Source organism: Dipodomys merriami, unplaced genomic scaffold (genome assembly GCF_024711535.1).
Source record: "Dipodomys merriami isolate MVZ:Mamm:240054 unplaced genomic scaffold, mDipMer1.0.p SCAF_11, whole genome shotgun sequence".
Lineage (NCBI taxonomy): Eukaryota > Metazoa > Chordata > Mammalia > Rodentia > Heteromyidae > Dipodomys > Dipodomys merriami.
In genome coordinates this window covers 39,616,929-39,642,738 of record NW_027202382.1, presented here as the reverse complement: position 1 = coordinate 39,642,738, position 25,810 = coordinate 39,616,929, and the positions used below count along the sequence as shown (strand labels likewise).

Below are 25,810 nucleotides of genomic sequence, written 5' to 3'. Positions count from 1 at the left end.
ATTATACTTTCTGTTTTCAGTCTGTTCCTGCTGCATTTAATGATTTTATCATATCTTTCCCTGGTTTACTATTTCTATCTTCAACTATATCTGATCACTGTTAAAGTTTAATGCTTTATTCTAATTTTAAGCATTTTAATTAAGATATAAATTATACATTATACAATTTTTCCATTTAGTGAAAATTCAATAGTTTTGATATATTACATTAATTTACTTAAATTGTGAGGACATGGATTTATCTTATCAGCTATGTCCTCATTTATATAAATGGGACATATATGTATATATTCCTATAAATTTCCATTTTATATGTATTACAAAATTTGCCATTTCAGAATACTTAAGTTTATAATTCAGTGACATTAATTTTATTGACACTGTTCAGCAAGATATCACTCTCCATTATCGAAACTCTTTCATCTTCTCAAATAGAAACCTTGTAACCATTAAGAAATAAATTTTTGGGTCTAGGAAGATGTCTCAGTGGTAGAGTGCTTGCCTTGCATTCATGAGGCCCTGGGTTTGATTGCTCAGCACTCACATAAGCAGAAAAAGCCAGAAGTGGTGCTGTGGCTCAAGTGGTAGAGTGCTGGCTTTGAGCTGAAGAGCTGAGGGACAGCACCCAGGCCCAGAGTTCAGGCCCCATGACTGACAAAAAAAAAAGAATTTTTTTATTTTGTCTCCTACCTACCTTAGCCCTTGGTAACCTCTAATTTATTTTCTGTCTCTATGAATTTGCCTATTCTAAATTTCTTATATGAATGGAACAATAGTTATCTTTTTTTGCGGGGGAGCAGTCCCAGGACCTGGGTGCTGTCCCTGAGCTTCTTTTGCTCAAGGCTAGCATTCTACCACTTGGGCCACAGCTTTAATTCTGGCATTTTTGTTAATTTATTGGAAACAAAAGTCTCACAGACTTAACTGCTTGGTCTGGCTTTGAATCATGATGCTCTCATCCAGCCTCTTGAGTAGTTAGGATTACAGGCATGAGACACCAGCACCCAGCTCATTATTTGTCTTTGTTTGGTTTATGTTATCTTAATATTTTTAAAGTTTAACCATGAAGCATTTATCAGAATTTTATTTCTTTCATTGGTGAATAATAAGCCACTATATATTGTTTACTTCTTTATTTATTGATGACACTTGGATTGTGTCCACCTTTGGAAATTGTGAATAAAGTTACAGTGAACAATGTTATAGTAATGTTAAAATTGTTATTCCAAACACAATGTTGTACTGTTTGGAATATCACTTCTTGCTTTTAATTCCTGTGGGTATTAAAAAATATTCACCTAGGAGTGAAGTTGCTAAGATCATATTGTAATTCTGCTTTCAGTTTTTTGAGAGAAAATTGTTTTCCATAGCAGCTGCACCATTTGCTGGTAGGTCAGCAAATGTGTGAGGGTTCTAAGCTTTCCACATCTTTTCAGTGCTTGCTGTGGATCTTCCATTTTTGTTATTTCCATCTAGTGGGCATGACGTGGTATCTCATTGGGTTTCTTTTGCATTTCTCTAATGGCTACTGATGTAGAGCATGTTTCTGTGTGTTTATTAAGCATTTGTATATCTTCGTTGGAGAAATATCCTACAGATCCTTTTGTCAGTTAAAAAAATTGGGTCACTTTAAAAAACACTGTGTTGTAGGAGTCCTTTATATAGTCTAGGTCTAAATATCTTATATATGAATGGTTTGCAAATACTTCTTCTCATCTTGAAGGGAATCTTCCCCTTTCTTACTAGTGTCATCTGAAACTCAGTCTTTTTAATTTTTGTTTTTTAACTTTGTTTTTTCTGCTCCATGGTTGTGTTAAGAAATTCATGTCCATAGTAAAGTTATGAAGACATGATATATTTTTAATTTGTTGTCTTTATGTGTTATAAAGAAGGAATGTAACTTCATTCTTTAGTATGTGGTTATACAATTGCCTTAACAATTGTTGAAAAGGCTCTTCTTCATTGAATTATTTTGGCTCCTTTGTTAAAACTCAGTTGACAGTTAACAACCAACAATTGTCAGTATTTCTGTGCTCTCAATCCTATTTCTATCCTTATGTTAATACGAAACTATCTTAATTATTGTGGCTTTGTAATTTGGAAATGAAGTGTTTAAATCTTCCAATTTTGTTCTTTTCAAGATTGTTTGGCTAGTTCCAGATAAATTTTAGGATCAGCTTGTCATTTTCTACAAAAAGGCCAGCTGGGATTTTGATAGAGATAATTGAATGAGTAGATCCATTTGGAAAGCCTTGTCATCTTCGTAAGTCTTCCAGTTTATGAATATAGCTGTCTTTTTTGTTTAAGTAATCTTTCTATTTGTTTAGGTAATGTTTAAAACATTTTTTTTCCCACCTAAAGGTATTTTTGTAGTTTTCAGAGTACAAATTTTGTAATTTTCTAATTAGATTTACTTTAAATCTATCTTATTCATTTTGATGTCGTTTTAATTAGAATTTAGATTTTTAAATATCATTTTTGTATTGTTGATTGGTAAAGTATGATAATGTAGCTGATTTTTGTATAATGACCTTTTATCCTGTGACCTTGCTAAATTGTTCTAGTAGTTCCAATAGTTTTTAGTGGAGTTCTTTGTATTTTCCTTTTTTATTTCTTGTAGGCTATGGGGGCTTGAACTCTGGGCCCTGTCCCTGAGCTCTTTTGCTCAAGGCTAGTGTGCTACCACTTTGAGCCACAGCTCTACTTCTGGTTTTCTGGTTAATTGTAGATAAGAGTCTTAAGATACTCTTGCTCTGGCTGGCTTTGATCCAGATCTCAGATCTCAACCTCCTGAGTAGCTAGGATTACAAGCATGAGCCGCCTGAACCCAGCTCATTAGTTTCTTTTTGTTGTAAAATTACTGTGGCTGAACCTCCAATGCAGTGCTAACTAAAAGTGATAGGAATAAATATCTTTGCCTTGTTTTTCATCCTAAATGGAATCAAGTCATTTATTCTGTCACCATCAGGTCATTCAAGCTTTTTTTTTCATATCTAGTTTGAACTGTTTAGTGAATTTTTTTTTGGGGGGGGGTTCAATTGTGGGGCTTGAACTCAGAGCATGGGTGCTGTTTCTGAGCTCTTTTGCTCAAGAGTAGCATTCTACCACTTTGAGCTATAGCCCCACTTCTGTGGTGATTTTTTTTTTTTTAAGTGGTTAATTGGAGATGAGAATCTCACTGGGACTTTTTTTGCCCAGTGGCTTTGAACTGTGATCCTCATATCTCATCCTCCTGAGTAGCAAGGATTACAGGCATGAGCTTTTAGCGCTTGACTTGTTCAGTGATTTTTGTCATCAAAAGATGGACTTAGTCAAATTTTTTTGGTGATGATCATATGACTTTGTTCATTTTCTTGATATGGTTTTATTTGCTTGATTTAATTAAACCAAAAACATTGATATTAATTAAAAATTTAATTAATATGATTTGATTTAGTTTTTCAATGTGAAACCACTGTTGCATTCTTAGACCAAATGTTATTAAGTCATGTTATATAATGCTTTTTAAGTATTGCTAAATTTAGTTTGCTGGTCATTTTTTTATTTCTGCAGTTTTATTATGATGTATGAATTTTCTTTTAGTAACATAATAATGGTTTATAGAATGAGTTGGGAAGTTGTTCTTCCTTTCTATTTTACTTTTTTGGGAGTTTTTGGTAAATTGGAATTAGTCTTTATTATTCTTATTATATTATTTTTGGTAGTATTGTACTGGAGTTTGAACCCAAGGTTTCATACATTTATGTAAACATTCCAATATCTGAAATATGCCCCTGCCCTAATTTTTCTTTAAATGTTAGGTGGAGTTCACCCACTGGTTGTCAAAAGTTTTAAAACTGGTGATTCAATCTTTTGTGTAGGTCTCTTCAGATTCCTGTTTTTTCCTGAGTCAGTTTTGGTAGTTTATATTTTTCTAAAATTTTTCATTTAAGTTACATAATTTGTTGAAACACATTTGATAGTAGGATTCTCTTGTCCCTTTTATTTATGCAAATTTAGTCTTATATATAATTTTCCTTAGTCTTCCTGATTGTCCAAGCAGTCTAAGTTTCTTCCTTTGCATCCCATTGAGTGTCTACATTTTTGTCCCTGTGCTTTAAAGGGTAATTCAGCATTTTGTTTATCTCTTTTTGTCTAAGGATTTGAAACACGAACACGATACAGTTTCTTTAGAATCATATGTCGAATAAGTTAATGAGGTATGAACAGTTTCTCTGTGCACTCTAGCCATTTGGTTATCTCAAAGTTATGTGAGATTCAAAGTGTCTATGCCCAATAACCCCAACTGAGAAATAGCCTATTTTCAGTATGTCTCAAATTAAAAAATTGAGTATGTAAGTTGAAAACCTACTACCATCATCCTGGTTATCTGCCTTCCTACTAACCCTTGCTAGTCAATGTATCAGGCAAAAGTGTGATTGGTTTACTCTTTTCCACTAGGCATTCCCTTCTCAAGTATTATTTTACTGAAATCTCTCTCAGTCCCCTCCCTCACTCTTTCACTCTCTCACTCTCCCTCCCCTATCTCCTTCTCCCAACCCCCTTCTTCCCCTATTCTCCTAATCATTTAAATCTCATATCAGACATTAGATCTTCAGGGAAACCTATTCATTTGCCCAAAGTAAATTTTTTTTTTTTTTCTTTTTGGTACCAGTCCTGAGGCTTGAACTCAGGGCTGGGCATTGTTCCTGAGCTTTTGTGTTCAAGACACAGCTCCACTTCTGACTTTTTTGGTGATTGAGATAAAAGTCTCACAGATTAGGCTGGGAAAGTGGCTCAGTGGTAGAGTGCTTGCCTTGCATGCATGAGGCCCTGGGTTCAATTTCTCAGCACCACATAAGCAGAAAAAGCCAGAAGTGGCACTGTGGCTCAAGCGGTAGATTGCTTGCCTTGAGCTGAAGAGCTCGGGGGCAGTGCCCAGGCCCAGAGTTCAAGCCTAGGACTAGCAAAAAAAAAAAAAAAAAAAAAAAAGTCTCACAGATTTTCCTGCCTTCCAACTGCAATCCTCCTGAGTGCTAGTTACAAGCATGAGCCACTGACCCCTTAAATCAATAAACTTGTTTCTATATTGTTTGCTCTTATAACACTTGTCATGGCTTATAATTGTTACTTATGTTGTTATTAGTTTGTCCGAGCTTCTACTCTACTGGATCTCCTACTGTTTTTCTCGGTATATTATGACCAGTGACTTCTTTCTACCCAGAAACTTAATGAATATTTATGGAATGAATGAGCTAGAGAACATGAGATAATTTATAGGGAAATGCCTTTACAATAAAAATTGCTGGAAAACATTTATTATTCTGATCTTTAGTTTATTGAATTGACAAGTTTTTTGTTTAGGTGAAGAGAAATACTAAATTCTTATGGTATTTAAGGATGACTCATTATGGGTAGAACACTTATTGCTGATTAGGCTTTGTTTACTAGATTATGGAATTTATATAACAATAACTAGAGTAGGGTAAGGCCTCTGGAAAGCACTACAATACTTCCTAAATGACACCTTCTTGGTAATTATCACATTTGGTTTTATATTTCACTTAGCAAGCAAATGGGTTGCAGAAAGCCAAATTCTTGTATATATTTAAGTAAAGGTGATGACTTTCTTCACAATGGAGCAGAGACAAGTAGCTCCCACATTTGTTATTCTGAATGGAGCCTTGGGATGAAATTCTAAGCAGCAGAATGCCACTTAACATTCTGCATGCTATTTTACTCTTTAGTAGTATAATTGTAAAATGAGGCAATAAAACTGGAGAGAATATAATATTTATACCTGTGCAGGCACTTCACATGATAAAATGTCACTTGGGACTGTTTACTCTATGCTGGCTATTTGGATAATGCCCCACCTGCCTAGTTGTGACAAGAGGTGCTGAGTGTTCCATAAATCTTGGAAAAAAGGTTAGTGTTGATATAATTTCTTTTTTGATTGGAGGAAAATGAATACAACTTATGTGATAATAATAATGGCTACTCTTTAGGCATGTTTTTAAAATCAGCACAATGTTAGGCCCCTGGGAACTAGAGAGAGAGAGGCAAAAAGGGAGAAAATATTTATATTCTTTTGCGTGTCAGTTATCTTGCTGTACACTTGACTTATAGCAGCTCTGCAGGTAGGTGGTGTTAGCCCCATGCATATATGACTGATTCTTGTTTATCTCATAAAAAATTTTCTAACAACCTCATTGGAGTTCTTTATAATTATCATGTTTAAACTTTGGTGCCTTTTTTCAAGTTTTTTTTTTTTTTTTTGAGAAAAAAATTAATGAGAAGAGACAAAGAAACATCAAAGAGCTTTTTCCTCTGATTGCTGTGTTAGAACTTTTGCCTGAAAATAGGTTACATTCCTTCTGTTTTCAGCTGAATCCTCATTAACTTTACATTTTAATGATGTCCAGGGCAAATTACACCATTTATGGTCAGTGCCTTAAAGGGATGCTTAAAGGAGACTTCAAAATTTTTCTTATGGAGTAGTGGGATATATTTACCCCCGAATAAAAATTAATCTAGCATTCTTAAAAAAATAAATAAAAAGGAAAAAAAAAAGCCCTTGAAATATGGAGTTGGTTTTCATTTCCAACTATTTTAACAAATTAATTAAGACTAAATTATTTTCAGCTTAAGGTAAATTAACCATTGGATATAAGCATACTTACAATATTTGGATGTATGTAACTACTAACACTTACATTTATTTTTGAAAATAGTTTCAGTTTCTCATTTACTTCGATTTAAATTCAATTTTACTGCTTAGCCTCAGAAATAATTCATAGGTAGTAGATGCTCAATAGGAATAAATGAAGACAGCTTCTCTGAGTTATGAAAAAGCAAGAGTGATTGAAATGCTAATATGTTGATGGACAGCTTGTATTTGCACAAGAATGAGGGAATATTCTGTAAGGTGGAACTCTTGCTGGATTCTAAATTATTTGATTTAAAAGAACAGTGTGAACTATGGAGCTGTGCTTTTTTCTCCATTGTAAACTTTGAATGCTTAATTATTATTAGATGACAAATTAGAATAATGTTCCGAGTTGTGTCAGATACTATTATTTCCTTGACAATTATTTGATAAGTAGATTAAGGGAAATTCAGCCTATTGAGGAAACTGTAATCCTGAGAGTACCAGTCTACTCCCAGGTATTTTATAAGGCTTGTATTCCTATTTTTTTTAATTTTTAATTTTTTATGGGGTTAAATCCCCTCCTTGGTCTAATATCCTTGTTATGGCTGTTTTGAGTGCAAGCAGTGGAATTCTACTAAAACTACCTTAAGAAGGTCAGGATGGGAATTGGAGAGGTCTGTTAATACAGTGAAGGAGAGGAAGAAAATTCAGCTGAGCTTCATGAGGATAAACTGGAACTGGAAATCCATGGACAGAGTTATCATGTCTTTGCTCATTGTCTCTCTCTCTTTTTTTTTTCTCCTTCACTACCTTCCTTTGCTTATTACTTTATTCTGATGCAAGGTAGTCTATTTAAATGACCTTTCAAGCTCCACTCCTCATCAAGCTCCACAGATACTTTTTCTTTGTCTATTGCCAAATGTTTGATTCTAGCATGCCTATTCCTGTATGACCTCTGGTATCTCAGGTTCTATAGATATAGTAATGCACATAAAAAGATAATTTAGGCTAGGCACTGGTGGCTCATGCTTATAATCCTAGATACTCAGGAGGCTGTGATTTGAGGATCAGCCCCAGCAGGAAAGTTCATGAGACTCTTATTTTCAGTCAACCACCAGAAAACTGGAAGTGGAGTTGTGGGTCAGAGTAATAGAGTACTAGCCTTGAGCAAAACAATGCACGGGACCTGAGTTGAAGCCACACAACCACCCCTTCCTACCCCCCCCCCCCCAACACACACACAAAGGATAATTTCTACTTAATGCTCTAGGGATTTCTCTATAAATGAAAATACATGCCAATCATTTTCAATATTTGTAAACTGAGGAAATGAAGGGAGTGTTCATGTGATGCCATTGAAGCCAGTGGCCATACTAGAGATAAATTTTGGGGCCATTACAGGGGTAGTATGAAAAGGGCACAGACATTTAGTAACTAGTGGATTGTTGATTTCAGTCTATGCCTGTCCTTTGATGCTTCCAAGAGAAGCATGTGTCTATATCTTTATTTAAAGGGATATTAGTTGTAGTTCTGGAATATTGAACTTCTATTGCAACAATGTTTTGCTTCAGTGTGGGTTGGTTAAAAGTTTAAGTTCTAGTTCAGGTACTTGCATTTATGATGATAGGTGGTGTAAGTTTGCTTTTTCTTATTTTTAATATATAAAATGGGATTATTATTGAGGCCCATCTTAGAGGAATGAAAAAGATAGAACAGTTAGCTTTTTCTTACTTTTAATGTATGAAATGAGATTATTAGTGAAGGCCTATCTTAGAGGATCAAAAAGATAGTCTTTTCTTTCTTTCTTTCTTTCTTTCTTTCTTTCTTTCTTTCTTTCTTTCTTTCCTTTCTTTCTTTCCTTTCTTTCTTTCTTTCTTTCTTTCTTTCTTTCTTTCTTTCTTTCTTTCTTTCTTTCTTTCTTTCTTTCTTTCTTTCTTTCTTTCTTTCTTTCTCTTTCTTTCTTTCTTTCTTTCTTTCTTTCTTTCTTTCTTTCTTTCTTTCTTTCTTTCTTTCTTTCTTTCTTTCTTTCTCTCTTTCTCTCTTTCTTTCTCTCTCTCTCTCTCTCTCTCTCTCTCTCTCTCTCTCTCTCTCTCTCTCTCTCTCTTTCTTTCTTTCTTTCTTTCTTTCTTTCTTTCTTTCTGTTTCACAGATTTTCCTGCCCAGGCTGGTTTTGAATGGTGATCCTCAGATCTCAGCTCCTGAGTAGCTAGGATGACAGGCGTGAGCCACCGGTGCCCGGCTCAACAGTACAGTCTTTGCCACAACATGTGCTTCTGTAATGAAATCAACTGAGGCAACTGATAAAAAGAATAGTGTTAGAGTATCAGAAGCTTATCTATTTCAAACATATTTTTTTATTACATAGTACCACATTATCATAGTCCTTACTAGAAGTACACGTGCACTAAGAATGTTTTCTTTGGTCTTTACATTTGAACATGCTTTGTTTGGGTGGGGGTGGGGGTGGGGGGCAGTCCTGGAGCTTGAACTCTGGGCCTGGGTGCTGTCCCTGAGCTCTTTTGCTCAAGGCTAGCACTCTGCTACTTGAGCCATAGCATCATTTCTGGCCTTTTCTTTTTGTGGTACTGAGGAATCGAACCCAGGGCTTCATGCATGTTAGGCAAGCACTCTACCACTGAGCCACATTCTCGGCCCTGAACATGCTTTCTTTCAGCTTATTTTTGCCTTTTCTTGGGAGTTTTTTAGGAAGAGAGTTTTTGATCTGGTTCCTGATTAGGATGTTTGTAGCATTTCTTTATATTGTATTGAATAATAATTTCAAAAATACTGTAGTCTTTATAGAGAAGTTTATATGCATAATGTTTGTATCCATATTTTTACCTCTGTACAAAGGTATCTTTATGCTTCTGGTTTGTGCTGATGCAATAAGACTATTTTGAAATTGTTTTCTTCTTTAACTTGACCTGGTTTGCTAAAAAGATGCTTGGTCCTTTTGGGGAGTAAGCAAAGGTGGGGATAATTGTGGAGTATCTTTATTGACTCATGAGACACTGTTGTCAGTGAATGTAGGGGAGTGATGTATCCCTTTGATTAATTATAAGAATACTGGAACACAAGAAGCAGGATGCATAGTATAAGAAACACAGAATGTGTTTGCTTTGTGTTAAATCCTAGCCCTTGGACAGCCAGTAAACTGACTAGGGCAAGGATCTCAGTTTTGTTATCAATACAGAATTATCTTTATCTGCTTATTTAACTACTTTAAGAGTTTACCAGCAAAATAAATTAAATGCTATGAGGTATTAAGAGTTCTTTGCTCATAGGAGATATTCAATAAGTGTTTATTAAAGATACTATAGAATACAATAGAAATACTGTTGTAACTTTAATGCAGTAAATAGTCTGAAACATTTTATATTGTCATTTTTATAAATTGTCTACTGCTAAGTGAAAGAATGGGAGTTTTTTGAAAAAAAGTTGTAGTGAAATTTTGAACATAGTTAAACTTCTATTTTATGAAAAAATGTTTTTGAAAGATTATACGTGTATAAAAATTGGTCATGCAGTAGTATTTTTGAACCTCCTTAAATTTACAACAAGTATCATGTGATAATAATCACTTAAAATCCTGTAATATAAAGTATTAAAAAAACTTAGATTCAGACTACAATAAATTATTATCTAACCTGGCTACTTTTTGTTTGCTAAATATTCTCTATTTTATTTACAAAAACAATAAAGAACATCCCACATCCCCCCCCCCCCCCCCCCCCGCAAAACACAAAACTGGGACATCAGTGGCTCATGCCTATAATCCTAACTACTAAGGGGTCTGAGATCAAAGCCACCCAAGGCAGCAAAGTCTGTGAGACTCTTATCTCCAGTTAACCACAAAAAGCTGGAAGTGGAGCTTGGGTCAAGTGGTAGAGTGCTATCTTGAATACAAAGCTCAGGGGCAGCACCCAGGCTCACAGTTCAAGCCCCAGGACTGTCAAAAAACAGACAAAAACCTGTTTAATCTTTTTTTTTTTTAATTTTTTTATTGTAAAGATACTATACAGAGGGTTACAGTTACATGAGTGAGGTAATGAGTACTGTTTAATCTTTTCACAATATTTTTCTTTTCTATAATTTTATTTGAAAAAAAATGAACTCATGGAATTTTTTTCTTTTGTAGTTAGCTAAGTCTAGTGAATGAAACACCCAGTTAAGAAATTTAGTGAGCATTGTTACATTGTTAACTCCATTTACTTGTCTTGTTAATTCATCTGCAGGCCTATGTGTATTAGTAATAGCCTAATAGCCTTTCCTCTTAGGTTGTGCATGGGCATAATCAGTATGAGTGTTGCAAAACACTTTGGTGAGAGCGCTTTGGATGTACTGTCCATATGCAGTTCTCTCCTATGATATGCAAATGGCTTGTTTATGAATTGTTACTTTCTAGTTTCGGGAAAAATGGTGGTGTATTTGAAACTTAGAAAGAACATCATTGTCTGTCCAGATCCAAGAACATCATTGTATGTCTAGATCCAATGATAAATAACAGTAACACCTACGGTACATCAGGCAGCCTGCTGGATATTTGAAACACAGTGTCTTTCGTTCTCATAACTCTGCAGAGTAGAACATATTCCTTATTTTGTTGATGTAAGCTAGGAAGACTGCCCTCACTACATTGCTTCTGTCAGACACATGTGAAGCTCTTCCCACTTTTTTTTTTCATTGCATTTATGAAGTCCCAGTGAACTTAGTTTTTTCATTAGAATGGAAGAGGAATATTGTGTTGTGGAGGAAAGATGTTTTCTCTAATCCTGTGTGGAAATTAAGAGGAAAATACAAAGATATTGAAGATAAAGAATGAGGATAATTAGTAGGTAGTAGGCAGAGTCTTTTTGATCAGTTACGTTTTTGGAAGGGTCTTCTGATTTTTGAAAACATAATTTATGTGTGTGTGCGTGTGCACATGTGTGCATGTGCATGCTCACTCACACATACATGATGATATTAGAGCTTGAACTCAGAGCTCTTACTTGCTCAGTGAGCTTGCTTATAGCTGGCACTGTACTGCTTGAGCCATGTCTTTGGTCTAGCATTTTGCTGGTTAATTAGAGATGGAGCCTCAAAAACTTACTGCCCAGATTGGCTCCAAACTTTGGTGTTATAGGTCTCAGCTACCTAGGTAGCTAGGACCACAAACATGAGCCATGGGCATGTGGCTAGAATTTTTCTTTTTAAAAGGCTGAATAGTATTCCATTGTGTGTGTGTGTGTGTGTGTGTGTGTGTGTGTGTGTGTGTGTGTGTGTGTGTGTGTGTGTGTATGTGTATGTACACACATAGGTGTGTGTATCACATTTTTAAAATCCATTCATTTATTGATGGACAATTTGATTGTTTCTGTGTCTTGACTATATGAAGAATGCTGAAATATATGTATCTTTCCCATGTATTGATTTCAATTCCTTTGGGTATATATCCAAAAATGGAATTGTTAGGTTACATACTAATTCTGTTTTCATTTTTCTTGAAGGAAGTCCATACTGTTTTCCAAAATGACTATACTCATTTACAGTACCACAACAGTGTGCAAGGAGCCCACCTTCTCCTTTGGTTTTTGCATTTCTGCTTAGATATATGTGTGTGGTGGTGTGAGGTTGTGATGAGTTGCAGATACCTTCTATCCTCAGATCCTCCTTCATGTCCTATCTCCACGATTGTATAGTTGAAGCTGTCTTTTTATCATTTTGCTGCTGTATGTGTTTGTGAAAAAATCAGTTATGTGGCAAAAATTCTTACTTCCTGGAAACCAGAAATCTATTCAGCAAGTATCCTTTCTCAGACCACTTCCTCTTCATTATTTCTAAATGGCAGTGCTGTCCCTATAGCATTCCAAGCGTTCATCTAGCTAGGATTCCTTTTTCACACTTGGTATTTGGTGCATTTTCTCCTGTTTTATTTCATTTCTTTGTTCCGATTAGTTCGCCAGTATAATAGCAGAGACATTTGCTTTTTTTTTTTTTTTCTCCTCTAAAGCCAGTTATTTTAGAGGGAGAGTTTACCAGTGATAAGAGCTGTTTATGTCCTCAGCGATTGATTTGTAATTAATGTTGCCTGGGCTCTTGCATGTTGGCAGAAATGCTAACAGCTTGCAGTATTTTTAAAATTCTCTTTTCTTTTTGGTATTTTGACAATGTCATTCATATCTTATGAGAATGTACCTCAGACAGGTTAAATGTGTTAAAACATGGAATGAAAAGGAAGGAAGGAGACCCAGTGCTGCCTAGAAACCTTGATCTTTTGCCAAAGTATTTAAACAATTTAGTGTTTTGGTTTTCTAGCTCCAAGCTGCTTCTCAAATCCCTTGCTAATTAATCCAGTTAATGCTTTGTAGACTTACTATATGCAGTGCTTTGGCTTGCTGGTCTATCATTGAGAAGTCTGTTTTGTTTCTCTAGGCAAACTGAAGCTTCATTTGGGTGCACAGCATTACTCAGGGATTGTAGGTGCCATTTGTGTGTGTGTGTGCGTGCGTGCGTGTGTGCATGCGTGCACACTCATGTACACACATGTACATGCGCATACACACATGTGCACATATGCATGTGCACATGTGTTTTATGTTCACAATTTTAGATAAAAATGATACAAAGTAGAAAATGTAAATAAAAACTAATCTTCCACACTGAACCCAAAGAACTGATTGCCCTCTCTTCAGTGTTTGAAATGTGTAGATTATTGATTCTTCTGATGCTTAATTTCTTTGACTGTAAAACGAGGGAAATATTACTATTTTTTTCATGCTGTAATGTAGATAAAGTTAAACACTTAAGTTAGTATCCAGCACATGGTAAAACTCAGTAAGTGATGACTACTTTTTATTACTCTGTTGAGATCCTATGTTTTAAATAAATTAACTTCTTTTTGTGCTTGCTAAATTTTGTAGAAGGTAAATTCCTTTAATGTATTTTTCTCTTGGCAGAGGAACTTCAAATATCTCACTTTGTGTCAAGGGTATAAAAATGAAATGCTCATTCTTTTAATAGTAATGATAAACAGCTGTATTCTTGAGATGTTTTTCTGGATGTTTTGAGTCATTAATACAATCGATCTTTTTAAAGTCTGAGAGGTGAGGTTCTTTTATATGCCTACTTGAAAGCTTATATATAGAAAAATACATGAGTTGTTTTTTTGCCTCCTAGTTAAATAGTTTAAATCAAACATGGAGGCAAGTTCTGAATATTGATTGCTAATAAAACTGATGTTGACATTTTTTTTTACTAACTGATTTCTGAAGACCATATATTATGCCTTTTCTTTTTTTTGGGGGGGGGGTCCAGTAGTTGGGCCTGAACTCTGGGCCTAGGCGCTGTCCCTCAGCTCTTCAGCTCAAGGCTAGCGCTCTACCACTTGAGCCACAGTGCCACTTCTGGCTTTTTTTTTTTTTTTTCTGCTTATGTTGTGCTGAGTAGTTGAACCCAGGGCCTCATGCATGCAAGGCAAGCGCTCTACCACTGAGCCACCTTCCCAGCCCTATTATGCCTTTTCTGCTCAGAATATGTACTGGTGATTAGGAACTGGAAGGGTCCTCATTTAATGATTTAAAGGAAATTTCACATTTTCCTTCTCCAAGGAATTGACTGTAGATCAGTTCCTATCTTAGGACTCTTCAGATTGAAGCCCTAAAGATTCAGAGTGAACCATCCATTTTGATGCTGGGGTGCAGTTGCCATGTAGAAATATAGTTGGACCCAAATGAGAGATGATCTAAGACACTACAGGTTTTTCCTGACATCTCTGTGTAGCATTCCTTCCACCTAAGTCTGGTGCAGGATCCCTTCTGAAATGAGGATCATACTATGTATTACCAGAAAAGATAGTCATAGAGTTTCTTTTTGGGTGGCTCTAAGACCAAAAGGTCAAGGAAGATTACAGTAATATTTTTAGGCCTGTGATTTGTCCCCAAAGGGAGAAAGGATCTTGGTTTCTATGACCTGGCTTGGGGAAGAGAAATTGTAGCTTCTGTGGCTTGTCTTGGACAAGAGGAAGAAAAGCCAGTAGGAGATTTTAGGACTGGTAGAAGTCAGGCAGGAACTTTACTTTGAGCAAGCCTTCCTTTTGGGGTATTTTTCTGAGTACCAGACTCATTGTTGCATACATATCTACTACCAACTCACCCCCTTTCTTATATTAAGCTTTTATTCTATTGTCTGTGTATGTTGTATTTGCATCACTTCTTGGTCTGTTTCTGTTGCATGTGAGACTCTTTAAGTTTTCTTTTTCTCTCCCTCCCTCCCTCCCTCCCTCCCTCCCTCCCTCCCTCCCTCCCTCCCTCCCTCCCTTCCTTCCTTCGTTCCTCTTTCCTTTTTTTGGGGGGGTGGTGGTGGTGGGTACCAAGGCTTGAACTCATGTCCTGGGCACTGTCTCTGAGCTTTTGGGCTCAAGGATAGTGCTCTACCCCTTGAACCACAGCTCCACTTCTGGCTCTTTGGTAGTTAATTGGAGATAGGAATCTCATGTACTCTCCTGGGCTGGCTTTGAACTGTGAACCTCAGATCTCAGTTTCCTGAGTTGTTAAGATTACAGGTGTGAACCACTGGCACCTGCTGAGACGCTTTAGTATTTAGTCACTTTTTGTGTGTGTGTCTTTGTTCACTTGGTTATACTTTATTGCATGCCAATTCTTATTTCAAAATTATAGATCCTCCAAAGAGGATTTGCTTACAATTTTTACATTAGTAATATCATACATTTCCTTTTTACACATTGGGGATTTAGAGATAGTCCAGTCTCTGAGAGGATTTCTGTATTTCCTTTTCACCCATCTCGTGGGATGTAATTATTTGGGGTCCCAACTCAAAGCACTTACTGGGACCTTTTGGACCCTACAAAGTATCTCAACTTTGTCCTTTTAACCCTGTTGGTGATTTGAACCGCTCATCACCTTTTAGTCTTTTAGTTGCCTCTTCTGCAATTCAACTCAGGTCTTCAGGAAAAATATGGCCTCAAATGCTAGGGGAAAAAATTCCCCCTGGATCTTGGGTCTGTATAATTCTATCCTTCTTTAGTAATGCTTTGATTCTTTTGAATAGGCTTTAAAAAAAATATTCATCTCTGTTTTCTCTGAACATGAATGATGCTGTAAATCCTAGTTTACCTTCATTGGACATAGAAATGAAGTTAGGCTTTTTCAAAAGGATCCCTGAATTTAGACAATGTTTCAGTTTGTCATAATATCTTATAAACTTAGTATTCACTTTGCAAGGAAAATGATATATCAGTTTTAATTCTGAGGAATCGATCTTTAAATTGGTTAATGAAATTGTTCAAGGTCACAACAAAAATACCTGTCCCACCCTGGCCATGAGTAAATCTATTGTAGGCCTTCTTTTCTTTCAGAATTTGGGCATTAGCATAACAAGTACCTTTTTTTTGGGGGGGGGGGTCTGGTCGTGGGGCCTGAACTCTGGGCCTGGGCGCTGTCCCTCAGCTCTTCAGCTCAAGGCTAGCGCTCTACCACTTGAGCCACAGCGCCACTTCCAGCTTTTTTCTTTTCACTTATGTGGTGCTGAGGAATCAAACCCAGGGCCTCAGGCATGCAAGGCAAGCGCTCTACCACTGAGCCATCTTCCTAGCCCCCAAGTACCATTTTTTTATATGACAGTTACACAGTGAATCTAAGTGATAGAGAAATGAGACTAAATAAGGTGAGTAATTTGTGGGTGTATGTGTGTAATCTAGAGTACAGAAAACCTATAATTAATTTAGTATGCATGAATAATTGTATGTGAATTGTCCCACATATAATTGGATGTGTTGTGTTGAGCACTTTTTCAATAGAAAAAAATTTTTTTGGGGGGGGGCTTGAACTCACAAGAATGAGGTTGATGAGGTACCTATATAAAAATGTCACAATGAAACACCCATTGTACAACAGATATATGCAAAACATATATATATATATATATATATAAAACAATGAGTGTATATGTATATGTATATGTACATGTATAATATAGTATATGTAATATACACATATATAGTGTGTATGCATAGTGTAGAGTGTATGTGTTTGCACATGCATGTGCGTGTGCACACCATTCCTGGGGCTTGAACTCAGGCTTGGGTACTGTACTTTAGCTTTTTTACTTAAGGCTGCTACTCAAACACTTGCATTTTGGTAATTAATTGGAGATAACAATCTCATTTTCTTTCTTGGTGGGCTGGCTTTGAACCATGATCCTCAGGTCTCAGTCTCCTGAGTATCTAAATTCACAGGCATGTACCACAGTGCCTGGCCTCAGTGGAAAAAAACCTTTTTCCCAGTAAGTATTTGCTATATATTACAAACTTTGATTTCTTAAGTCTCTTGTTTACATATGTGTAATTTTAAAATCTGTACTGCATGATTAATCATGATTTTATTATAATTCTAGAAATGGTTTTCAAGCTTTAAATTACAAAATCACCATAGAGTTGTACTTCATACTACTTTGGAATATCATTAATTTGAAAGAGTAAATTTTTTTGGTTGATCTGACTTTTTTTTTTTTTTTTGGGTCCGGTTGTGGGGCCTGAACTCTGGGCCTGGGTGCTGTCCCTCAGCTCTTCAGCTCAAGCTAGCGCTCTACCACTTGAGCCACAGCGCCACTTCCGGCTTTTTGCTTATGTGGTGCTGAGGAATCAAACCCAGGGCCTCATGCATGCAAGGCAAGCACACTACCACTGGGCCACCTTCCCAGCCCCGATGATCTGACTTTTTTTGTGTGATGGTAGGAAGCCTTGTACATGAGAGGCAAGTGCTTTACCACTGTCTAATCATTTAAAGTATCTTTTGATAAACTTCCAGAGAAGAGAGTCTAGTTGAAGTTTGAGCCTTGTACCTGATAGGTAGGATGGTTGACCACAGGTTTATGTTAGACTTGCAGCTTTCTGGAAACATAGCAACTGGGGCAGAGAAAAGAAGAGGGTTAGTTGGGGAGCTAAGGGAAAATGCTATCTTGACACATGTCTGATTGGATTAGATGAAAATGCAGGAGGGACGTTAGTATTGAGAAACTTCAAGGGAGGTAAGAGTGACATGACTTGTGATATGAGAAGTGGTTTGATACAAGTAGTTTTAATAAGAGAATGTATGTCATAACAGTTGAAGGAGAACATGCTGCTGTAGACAGCATTTGGTCTAGATGTTTGGAAATAATTGTTTAGAATCTATAGTTAATACCAATAACCAGTATTATTTAAAATTCCCTAGTTTTTGCTGCCTTTAGAAATTAACTCAAAACATGGCTCAATGTTAAGAGGGGTCTGTCTAAGTAATGTGTGAGGCCCTGAGTTCAAACCACCAAGAAACAAAACAAACAAAAAAGAAATTAACAAAGACTCAAAATTTCAGGGATTGAGAAAAGCAAACGTTTATTATTCTTCTACAGTATCTTTTGGTCAGTTAGTTTTAGCCCTCATGAATCCAGTTGATTCCATGTCCTCATCTGAGACATGGAGAAAAGTGCTTGTGAAGCTTTTACTAAGAATTGGCACAGGTCACTTGCATTCACATTTCTTCAGGCAACTGCTTTCACAGAGAAGGACATTGTAAGTCATATGCCAAACAGAGTGTGTATAATTCTCTCCAGGAGTGTAAAGTTGGGCACAAAATAACAATTGACTATATCTTCCTTTCTAGATGAGACTTTATGAGTAGTCAGTATACAGCTGTATAGAATTAGAAAAAAATGTTTTATTTCATTGATTTTAATGACACACATTTTCTTCCATAGTTAGTTGAAAATTTTGATGCATCTTACAATAGACAGGGTCTTACAATTACTGCAAGCCAGGCAGCTGTTGTGATGTCATTGCCTTGGCATGGGTGAACTTGGCTGTCAGTTGTGGTGGTATGATTGGACACCTGCAACCAGGACCTTTTTTTTGGTACATTTTTTAATGAGTTTCATCATGACATTTTTTAAAATTTAATTTAATTTTATTTGTGAACATACTGTACAGAGGAGTTACAATTACATGGGCAGGATAATGCGTACATTTCTTACCAAGCATTGCAGCCTCCTCCTTTGTTTACCCTTCACATCCCTTCCCAGCCTCCCCCCTCCCCCCCAATCCCAATCCTTCTCCTTCCCCCCTTCCCCCCCCACCCCCCCCACCCCCCGCACCGACATTGTAAAGCTCGTTTTGGACCTGACAACTTGTATTTCTCATTGTTGCAACAGGTCCACCTGTATCCTTAAACAACTGGTTTTTCCCCATCTCCTCCACAAGTTATACTGACATCAAATATAGTGAAAGCAGGGGTTATACTGTGGGGGAGGGACATACAAAGCAACAAAGAGATAATCTTATAAATGCGTTAGAAACACATGCATGAAAGAAAAAAAACATTAAAATACATATCTAAGCGTTCATTTTCCTGACATCACATTATCTGACCATCCTGACATTTTTATCAAGATCATTTGAGAAATAAATATGAGTCTTAATTTTCAAGTGAAAACTTCCTGTTAAAACTGTTGAGTTGATAGAATGAGCAGCTTGGGAAAAAGTCTATAGGCAATAGTGGAGCGTACCCTACCCCTTTTTTGTTAGAGAAGCTATATCTTCATTGTTCCCAATGGCACAGAGGGTACAAAAACCTAGATTCTGAAGAGTTTTTGACTGTGAAGAAATATTTGGAATACTTTTGCTGAGTTTATTGTGCTTTATTTTATTTTTACATCTGCATGTAGTGTTACATAAAAATTTGTTAAGAACTGTGTCAAAGGATTGGAGGTGTAGCTCAGTTGTTAGAGCACTAGCCACTGAATGAAAGCAGAAGGTACTGAGTTCAGTCCCAGTCTCAAACCTTAATAAAAAGTACTGTATTAATAAACAAGTTAATTTTACATGATAAGAAATGAGTATACTCTAATCCCCTCCCCTTTTGGTGCTACTGAGACAGAGTGAATTTTACTTTCCATGTATCTTAGAGTCTATAAAATATAGTAACTTGTTATTGTATATTTTTAAATGTTTAGTATTCATTCTGAAAATGGAGCCATTTTTTTCTTAGTAGGCTTTTTGTTGGTTGGTTGGAAGCTTGAACTCAGGGTCTGTCCCTGAGCTCTTTTACTCAAGTCTAATGTTCTATCAATTTGAGCAACAGTGACTCTTTTGATTTTCTGGTGGTTAATTGGTGATAATAGTCTCATGGATTTTGAACTGCTATCCTCAGATCTCAGCCTTGTGAGTAGTTAGGATTACAGATGTGAGCCACTGATGTCCGGTGGCTTTTTTTTTTTTTTTTTTTTTAAGGATACAGTCTCATTGTGCCCAGAGTGGTCTTGAACTTCTACTCCTCCTGTCTTCTAGAGTGCTGAGATTACAGGGTGTACCACCACATACAGCAATCATGTGCTTTGTAAGACATGTTATGCTTTTGTTTTTCTTGTACCTCCCATTTAATGTCTTCGTTTCATAGATACTAGGTTTTTGAGGGCATAAACTACGTGTGTTATTTACTGCTCAGGTTTTTTTTTGGGGATGGGTCCGGTCGTGGAGCCTGAACTCTGGCCTGGGCACTGTCCCTCAGCTCTTCAGTTCAAGGCTAGCACTCTACCACTTGAGCCACAGCACCACTTCTGGCTTTTTTCTTTTTGCTTATGTGGTGCTGAGGAATTGAACCCAGGTCCTTGAGCATACAAGGCAAGTGCTCTACCACTGAGCCACCTTCCCAGCCCTGCTCAGGTATTTTCAAAGCACAATAAATGACAAGTAGTAAGGATTCAGTGAATATTTGTTAAAAGGTAAGTGAATGAACATGACTTTCCTAATAGGAGTGTAATCAATTCACTAGCACATAGTGAGATTAGGGCATTAGTTCTTTTCTTTCTTCTCTATTATTTCCCTCTGTACATTCTGAACAATTGTGGCCCTCTAGTGGGTAATGAAATCAATTTAGTGTGTTTGAACTGAATTTTAAAGAATAAAATAGAATAATAATTATCAGATAATATGACATCTAAGGAAAAATAATGTTTCTTGAAAGGTTTGTGTGTGTGTGTGCGCACGCGCGCACCAAGTGGAAGTGCAATATATTTCTTAATTTTAGAAATAATTTAAAAAATTGCAAGTCACTGTTATAACTACATATAGTGTAGAATAGTATAGCTTCTGGGCAACAGTGTATTTGAGTTAGGGAAGCTAAGTGAAAAATAATGCCTGTTTTTAAATGTAATTCTGCTCTTGTTGGCTTGTAGTATTCAAGACACATGAATGCCATGTGCAAAACCTGTGGGATTATTGAATCTTTCCCCTTTTGTAGATACTATATTTATTTCTCTTATTTTTCTATTATCTTTAAGTAGGTTTCAATTGAAACCTATCTATTGCTAAGCTATACATCTTAAGAAGTAAGTTTTACATTTGCATGGTGCTTTCAGTTGCATTGAAAACATATCCACTGTATTGTTAATATTTTGTATGGGGACATCTGTCATATGTAAAGTGTATAATGATGGTGTTAACATTATATTGTGTCTGTCATAATGAAATTCCCTAATAGCGCAAATGATTGCTCTTATTAAATTTTATTACCCTAGTGAGTTTATAGGCCTTAGTATTTCTAGTTTGATAAAATAAAATGCTATACAGAAATATAAAAACTAATTTTATACATAAGGGTCTAGAAGCCAGATCCAGACAAAAGGAAACTAAAGCATTTAAGGATTAAGGCAGTAACAGTTATATTTGGGGTAGTCTTGCAAATGATTTCTTTTTTTCGATCAGTTTCTGATATTGGTTTAGTAAACATTTGTATAACTGAACTATGATTTTTTTTTTTTTGTAAGGCCCGTGGTCAGTTCAAAACATTTGATGCTATTGACTTTCTTAGCATTAATCATTGTTTTATAGGACAATCTCCAAGGATGCATAAATTATGATAATAGAAGCCAGGGAAGGGCTGGAGCTCCTGGTTGCTGCTGCATTATTGTGTCTACTGGGATGGTATTTTGTGTGCTTGCCCTCTGCTTGTTGGACTGGGGGACTGAATCCTGCCCCTCACAAAGCTAGAGACAACAATGCATTATAAAAGGTATCAGAAAGAAGGCTTGTTAAGTCATCTGTTTGGATCTCTTAGTCTTGATAGAACAAAATCATTCTAGTGACTCTCATGAAATCTTAGGTGGTCCTTTTCTCAGAGTTGATCTGTTTTGTAGGCATTAGAGACAAATGGTCGAATAATACAAATTACTACCTCTAATCTACAAGAAGGAAAAAGAGTGTGGTTAAATCAGAGTTCAGTCTTCCTGTCTTCTTACTGGTTTCTATCAGATACTGCAAATTGCTTAGAAGATACTCCTGTATTCTTACAAGAGCTAAACAATGGTTTATTCTTTACATAGACTTTTATTTTATTTATATGTTGTTTATATTAGAAAATTTTGAAAATAAAAATTTAAATATAATACAAAAATTTCTCAACCCTCACATAGTTCCAGAGATATATGTATGTGTATATGTGTGCATATGTACACACAGTGTATGGGAACAAATACATACAACATGTGCATATACACACATGTACATACATATTTTAGTCTGTATATAAAAGAATATTGAATCATGTGTTTGATATGAAATGAATATATGTAGGTAAAATATACATTACTAAATTTAATTGAAAAGAAGAAAATTTCCCTGGGATAATATTCACAGAAGAATTTGATAAACTTGTCAAAACACTGTTCATCAAAAGTTGTCAGTTCCAGATGGGTTAGTTTGTCAATATTCACAGGCAGATAATGCCTGTGCTAGTTAAACTGCTCTAGAATATTTTTTTCCAATTGTATCCTTTTTCATTTTACTAAATTGCTGTAATTCAAATTCAAAAATGTTAGGACAAAAAGATAAAAGAAGAAGTAGGACAACCTTATTTATGACAGAAGAACTAACATGGACAAACAAGGATGGCACTAGTATTACTACAAACAGTTTTTAAAAATCTATAATTTTTATATGTTTTGAGTGTTAAAATATAGTTGTACTATTAGTATGAATTATAAATTAAAACTTTAATCCTATATAAGATTATCATATGTAAGATAAAGAAAACAGCAGCAAAGTATTTTCAGCTATCTAACATTGCCTTAACAAACTACCCTGCTCAAAGCCAGGCACAGTGCCTTAAGCCTGTATAGGAGGCTGAGATCAAGAGGATTCTGGATGGAGTCCAACCTTAGGAAAAAAGCTTAGGAGACCCCATCTTCACCAGCAAAAAGTTGGGTTCAGTGACATCTGTCATACCAGCTACACAGGAAGTATAAACAGAGGGATCCTCAGGCTTCCAGGGGGGTGGCAAAAGAAAATGAGATTCTTCAAAAAATATCTAAAACTTAAAGGGCTTGGGTCATGAATTAAGCTCTAGGGCTCCTGCCTAGGAAGCACAAGGCACTGAGTCAAAGCCTAGAACTGCCAAGAAACAAAACTTTAAAAACACTCTGAAACTTTAAGTAAGGGACTTTGAATTAATTAACATTACTATAATTTATTATTTCTCCTGCTCCTATACATTTATTAGGATTCCTTGAACAATTCTCTGTAAAATCTAATCTGGGGTCAGTCATTAACCAAGAGCTGGCATTTCCAAGATAGTTATACCCATGTGTCTTATGACTCCACTGAGTGTCCTGTCTTCATTCACAGGTCTAGTCACTATGGCAGTATCTATGGCAGTCAGATCCTAAAAGAACTAAAGCAAAAACTATTGAGTCTCTAAGGGCCTAGGCCCAAAAGGAGCCTGGCATAGTTTTGGCTGCATTCTGTTGTTTGGATCAAGTTAAGAAGTCAGCCCTACTGGAGAAGCAGATTTCTCACCCTGATAAGGGAAGCTACATTGTGATATTTTCAAATATGCTTTACCATCCTAGCTGCAGGAGATGCTTTCATGTACCTTTCTCTACCCTTCTTTTGTTCCCCACTTCACCTCCTGACACTCTCACTGTTTCCACCATCTTGCTTTTCAAGATCCTTTTAGTTATACATTATTCATATGAATTTCTTATAATTTTTAAAGTTGTAATTGAAAATAATCATGTGTTTGAAGATGACTTGTAAAAAAGAAAAGTTAGGTTAGCTTTTGATGTCAATTTGTAGGTAATATCGCAGTATTTTGGAATATTCTAACATGTGTAAAGAGCGCAAATTCATACAAGGCAGCCCTCATTCTTTGAATCTTATTGTTTCTTGAGTTTGAGTCGAAGGCCTAACTGCATTATCTAGATTTATAGTTGTCAGTTCCTGAGCTTTTGATTATAACTAGTAAGAATTTAGATTTGTGAGTGATTTATCTATTTTTTTTAGGATGATGATAACTTGAATAGTGAAGTTTAGTGTACATGTTGTCTGCATATGTTTATATGATGTATAATGTTAAGAAAAGGAGGTAGAAGGTTGCTCCTTTTTAAAATTTAGAATGCAGAAATAGTTTCAGTAGATGGTTGTTAAATATTATTCTACAACATCCTGGAGAGCTTGCTAAACCTATATCCTATTCTGCTGTGGGTTCAGAACTTTGTCTTGAACAAAATTTTGGGTGATATCTATTATGCAGACCTAGGGACCACATTTGAGAACTTCTGTACCATGCTGTAATTTTTCATAGATACATTGTTTGTCACATAAGCTTTCATGAATTTAGTCAATTCCTTATGACAGTTTATGTAAATAGTTTTTACAGTTATGTAGTTTCTTTATATTGTAAAAATATAATGATCATCACTGTGCACATTTATTAGTATATTAGCATTACTTGATCCAACAAAGGGTTGTCACATTGTGTGTATGAGTGTGTACTGGGACTTGTAGTTGGGCCCTGGATGTGGTCCCTTCACTTTCCTGCTCAAGGTAGGTGCTCTACCACGTGAGCCACAGCTCCACTTTGGGCTTTTTGTTGGTTAATTGGAGTTAAGAATCTTACAGCCTTTCTGGCCTGGGTTTGCTTTGAACTGCGATCCTCAGATCTCAGCCTTTTGACTAGTATTAGAGGTCTGAGCCAATGCCTGGCTGGGCTGTCACAGTCTTAAAACTTTTAGTATCCAGTCCTAGAAGGCTGTTCTCATTTATTCTAATTAGGAAATAAAATATTCAAATCAATGTTCTGAAGCCTTAGAGGGAGGTTTCCAAAGTAATTTTATATAGAATAAGTACATTGACTCATTGCCGTTGTATTGTGTGAATATTACTCATTTGGATGTAAAAATTCAAATATAATATGCCCTATAATATACTGTATATACTGTGTATTTGGATGATTAGCATTAAATATACCTTTGCAGCTAAAATGATCTGTTCTTCCTTAAACCTCACAGCATAAAAACCAATGTGCTGTTTTTACTTATAATTTCCTACAGTGACACCCATTATCATTTTACATTTCCTATTGTTACTTGTAATAAAGATTCTTATCTGTCATAGAGATCAAAACAATTTTTTTAAAAGTCGCTTGTAGGGCTTGAACTCAGAGCCTGAGCACTGTCCTTGAGCTTTTTTGTTCAAGGCTTAGCACTTTATCACTTTGAGCCACAGCTCTACTTCTGTTTTTCTGGTGGTTAATTGGAGATAAGAGTCTTCTGGACTTTCTGGGCTGGCTTTTAACTGTGATCCTCAGATCTTAGCCTCCTGAGTAGCTATATTATAGGTGTGAGTCTATTTTAGAATGATTTTTTTATTTTCCTTTTTTATATCTAATATGTCACCTTAACTTTTTCACTCGATTTTTGGCAGAGTTTTGTGAATTCTAAGCATGTAAAACAGCTCATTGAAAATTGTAAAAGTACTTTGTGAACTCAAAATAATATGTTTGGCTCTAATCAGGAGTCTATTAAAATGAATCACTCACTGACCTCAAAGGTAGTTTTGGAGGCCCAGGTAATTATTTTTATTCCCCTAAATTATTTGCTGATATTTGTTTGTGAACTCATAGATGTTTGATATATCAAAAATGTGTAATTTTACAAAGATTCACATTATACCAAATTGTAAAAGAATATTTGGAATTTGAAGCATAAATTTCCTTGGAAATAATTTCATCCATGTCATTTAACTCCTTAGGCTGGCAAAAAAGCAAAAACTATTGAGTCTCTAAGGGCCTAGGCCTAAAAGGAGCCTGGCATAGTTTTGGCTGCATTCTGTTGTTTGGATCAAGTTAAGAAGTCAGCCCTACTGGAGAAGCA

At 35.9% G+C, this 25,810-nt stretch overlaps 1 protein-coding gene across 6 annotated transcripts in view; it reads left to right on the top strand.

Moving 5' to 3' along the window:
• Positions 1-25,810, top strand: part of Dennd1a (DENN domain containing 1A) — a 482,983-nt gene that overhangs the window by 66,165 nt on the left and 391,008 nt on the right. Inside the window, exon 2 of one of the 6 annotated variants that reach the window (XM_070013288.1) lies at positions 5,788-5,907. The exons of the other annotated variants lie outside the window; for them this stretch is intronic. The gene's annotated coding sequence lies outside the window, so the exon portion shown is untranslated. The remainder of the gene's footprint in view (positions 1-5,787; positions 5,908-25,810) is intronic. 6 annotated transcript variants of the gene reach the window in all.